This window comes from Oratosquilla oratoria, chromosome 42 (genome assembly GCF_046742065.1).
Source record: "Oratosquilla oratoria isolate Oo_2021 chromosome 42, ASM4674206v1, whole genome shotgun sequence".
Lineage (NCBI taxonomy): Eukaryota > Metazoa > Arthropoda > Malacostraca > Stomatopoda > Squillidae > Oratosquilla > Oratosquilla oratoria.
Window position 1 is genome coordinate 2225993 of NC_134818.1, and position 5000 is coordinate 2230992.

A 5000-nucleotide genomic window follows, 5' to 3' on the forward strand; every position below is an offset into this window, starting at 1 on the left:
CACACACACACACACACACACACTCACACACACACACGAACACACCTCCCAAGTCGCCCGCGCGGGGTCGGGGGGCCGGCACGCGTCTTGCGGCATTCTCGACGTTCCGGGGGCATCGCGCCGATCTCGTCCATCATGGGAAAATCTTAACAGCCCGGAAGAAATGTGTCCGGGAGGGACCGCGTGCCCACAGAAGGACATTCCTTCGCCTCCCCAGACGCATTCCCCCAGGAGTGGTCCCGATTTGTGGCTCACCTGATGCCCCTGCAGAGAGCACCTGAAAACACCTTTTAGCCTCAGGATGTCTCAGAGTCCCCGGTAAACACGCTCAGAGTGATGTATCTCCGCTCTCTTTTCAGTCTCCTGAGGATGACCCTACGGTGATCTTGAGGATTCTTGGGTGATTCTCAAACAGTGACCTTGGAGCTTTTTGGTTAATTTTCAGAAAGTAATCTTGTCGATTTTTGGGTAGTTCTCTAATGATACCTTTGTGGGTTCTTGAGCAATCCCCTAACAGCGGCCTTTGAGATTCTTGAGTAATTCTCAGTCAGTGACCTTGGAGATTCTTGTGTAATTCCCTGAAAGTAATCTTCTAGTTTCTTGGTTAATTCTCTAACAGTGCATTTGTAAGTTCTTGGGTAATTACCTTATAGTGACATTGTAGGTTCTTGGATAATTTTCTAACGTGATCTATCCTCTCCTCTTTTAGACTCTTCCGTAAGTCTTCGAAAATTACCTTAGTGTGATCTTGTAGAGTTCTGGATCGTCCTCTAACAGTGACCTTCCTGGGTTTCTTGCAGACACTACGATAAGCCTCTGGGAGTGACCTATTCTCTCCTCTTTTAGACCCTTCCGTAAGTCTTCGAAAATGACCTTAGAGTGTTCTTGTAGAGTTCTGGGTCGTCCTCTAACAGTGACCTTCCTACATTTCTTGCACACTCCGTTAAGCCTCTGAGAGTTGAGAGTGAACGACAAATAAACACACCAATAGGTAAATCGACATCTAAAGCATGCAATCTTAGATTCACCAAAATGTAATACGTAAAGTGCCTTGGTGATTTTTCTTCCGCGATATGTTCCATTTTACCAACTGGCCGAGCCTCAAAGTCAAATACCTCGTGTGCCATTGGCTTTAACGAGGTCACTTTGTATGAAGTCATTGGGAACATATCGCTTTTGGAAAAAATCTCCAGGAGGAGGAGGAGGAGGAGGAGGAGGAGAAGGAGGAGGTCGTGAAGAAGAGGTCTTGAGATAAGGGAGGTGTAGAGGTATGCCAAGGTCGCTTGTATACACACATACATATACACAGACACTTACATACACACACACATACACACACACACACACACGTACACACACACACACGCACACACACACACACACACACACACACACACACACACACACACACACACACACACACACACACACACACACACACACACACACACACACACACGTACACATACAAACACACACACATATATATACATAAATATAAATATGTATATATGCATGTATATATGTTTGTATGTAGAATATGTATAATTATTATGTTTAATCCACCGGGCTACCATGATTTTTTTTCCAAATTATTATTTAGAATAATTCATATGATTATGCTACGATGGCTCATTTATTCGAATATATTCTTGTCTTCGGTAAATAATTTAATTCAAGTGGTGAGTTGCGGCGTGGTGGGCGTTGAAGGAAACCAATGCGTCACAACACACAAAACTTTTGAGAAATAGGATGGACGCCTTCGTAAAAAGAGAAAAATCTTCTCTAACTTTTTATCTTATAGTCACTTCCTATTTTAGGAAAGAAACAAATGGAGCCCATTCATCGTTTGTCTGATCTCAAAACCTCAAAAAAATTAGGAAAACTCGAGATCAGAAATAAGATTCGAGGGAAAATAAATTTTGATTTCTAGGAAGCTGTGGGCCAATGTTGTCACGGAGAGGAAAAAGGGAAGACGCGGTCGATTAGAAAACGCGAGAGCCAAAACAAAACAATCAGACTTCGAGGGAAACAAAACGAACAAGAAGTGAAGAGAAGGAGAACGAGGCAAAGAAGAAATGAGGAATTCCTCCCAGGATGTCATTCGGGTATACGTTGACGGGAAATCGAAGATGAAGGCATATTATGAGGTTCTGTTCAAATATGAATTAATTTGAATACGTTTTTGGTGGATGAGTACAAATAGAAGGGATTCAACAATGTAGTGTTTTCTGTGTACATTCTAATTAGGTAAATATTAGGTAAATAGAATTAGGGAAATGATACACACACACACACACACACACACACACACACACACACACACACACACACACACACACACACACACACACACACACACACACACACACACACACACACACACACACACACACACACACACACACACACACACACACACACACACACATACACACATACATACACACACACACACACACACACACACACACACACACACACACACACACACACACACACACACACACAATTTTCACTTGGGCCCCTCGATTCTGTCATCTCCTTAATCCTTTTCCTTTGCCACCTCGACGACTTCAACCCTTCGCCGCAATAATTTCCTTAAATAGAGAAGATAGAAGCGCTAGTTATCGCCAACGGAATACTAAATACATGCGGGATGTTTGTTCAAATACTCCTAAAATCCTAGCTCACCAAATTCCTCTTTTACTTCTCTAATAAAAGCTCACCAAATCCCCCTTTTACTCCTTGAATCCTGACTCACTAAATCCCTGTTTTACTCTTTGAATCCTGACTCACAAAAATCCCTCTTTTACTCCTTGAATCCTGACTTACCAAATCCCTCTTTTACTCACTGAATCCTAACTCACCAAATCCCTCTTTTACTCCTTGAATCCTTACTCACCAAATCCCTCTTTTACTCACTGAATCCTAACTCACCAAATCCCTCGTTTACTCCTTGAATCCTGACTCACCAAATCCCTCTTTTACTCACTGAATCCTAACTCACCAAATCCCTCTTTTACTCCTTGAATCCTAACTTACCAAATCCCTCTTTTACTCACTGAATCCAAACTCACCAAATCCCTCTTTTACTCACTGAATCCTAACTCACCAAATCCCTCTTACTCATTGAATCCTAACTCACCAAAATCCTTGTTTACTCACTGAATCATAACTCACCAAATCCCTCTTTTACTCACTGAATTCTGACTCACCAAATCCCTCGTTTACTCCTTGAATCCTGACTGACCAAATCCCTCATTTACTCACTGAATCTTGACTCACCAAATCCCTCTTTTACTCATTGAATCCTCTTCTCAAAACTTCTGGTTTCCACAAAGCTTCACCTTTCTAATGGAAAACTTCCTTTAAGCTGAATGAAGCTGGCTAGCGCCGCTCACAGCAACACACTTAAAGGTGCCGAAATCGGCACCATGTCTTAAAGAATGTAGACTGAATAGTCAGTGGTTCACTCAACTAAGCTTTCACATTTCACAACACCGAGTCTATAAGACACCATCACGTTTCCAATAAACACGATAGTTTGATTGTCCCATGGCTGAATAGCCATTTGACATTTATTAATTGAAAATAAACCTAGATAACATATGAGGTTAATGAATACATATTACATATAGATATTTACTGGAAATGTATAAGCATACATATACAACAGCATATGGATGGACTATATAAGTCAGCATATGAATATCACAGAAGCATAAATGGCGCAGATATCTTGTTGAGCCTTCATGTTAAATACAAGTGAGAAATTAATGAAATAATTTAATGTCCGGTTATGATAGTTTGATGATTCATCCCTGAAACAGAAAAGACAGAAGCTTTTCAAAAATCTCCTTTACTGCCTCTGAGATTCAATCTCATTCAAGTTGAACACAAGTGAGAAATTAATAAAATCACTTAATGTCCGCTTATGATCGATTGAGGATTTGTCTATGGAATAATAAAAACAGAATTTTACAAATTTCTCCTTCATCACCTCTGAGATTCGCTGTGGTATTCTTAAAAAAGAATTCTTTCCTTATATTAATTTTATATAAATCCTTGGAAGGGAAAGATTTATATAGGGAAAGATTTTCTCTTAAGAATGCCACCGTGACAATCTCTTCGTTAAAAGCGCTATTTATATAAATAACAAAATACAAATACACAAATGTTTTCTCTAAAGCAATTTCTCGCAGTGAGAATCAATTGCGAGACTAGACCTAGGGTCCCACTATGCTGGACTCCGATTGTGGATTGCGGACTTTCTTTGCGTTTTTGTACAATCTCTGTTGCGGAGCCATTGAGCGTTGCGATGAATTGAGTTATAAAATTACGAAATTATTGTTTCGTTTACTGAAGAAGACTTGAATCTACCAAACGACAGTGACGTGGACAATGACAATGGCGAGTTTCAACTAAAAATAGGAAAGGGAGGAGAAGGGGTTGGAAGGTGGCGATAAATCACGTGAATGTGATAGTTTTCCAGATAAGATCATCGAAGAAGTTGGACAGAAATGATGAGAATGAAGATTCCGTTTCGATTGGACTAGCAGCAAAACTGTTTATTTTTCATATAAAAGTTTGCTACTTTTACACATTTTGTCGTGAATAATTAACAATACAACAACTGTGTATACATTGTGACGAATGTGGATAGGAGGTAAAGGGAACACGGGCTGAGGGAAATACTTTTATTCCTGACTAGTTTCGCCTAAGTGGCTGTTCCTCTGAAGAAGCCACTTAGGCGAAACTAGTCAGGAATAAAAGTATTTCCCTCATCCCGTGTTCCCTTTACCTCCTATCCAAATACTACAACTGTTCACATTTACGTTTATTAACTACTATTTATGAAAAAATATCGCAGTTAATTATGAGAAAATGCGCAAAAATATGAAGTGTTGTTGGTGGAAACATGTGTGCGTTTACGATCTTGTGGTCGCCCTCATTAGGACACCTAAAGAGTTGAGTCGTGGAGGATTTTATCACTCAAA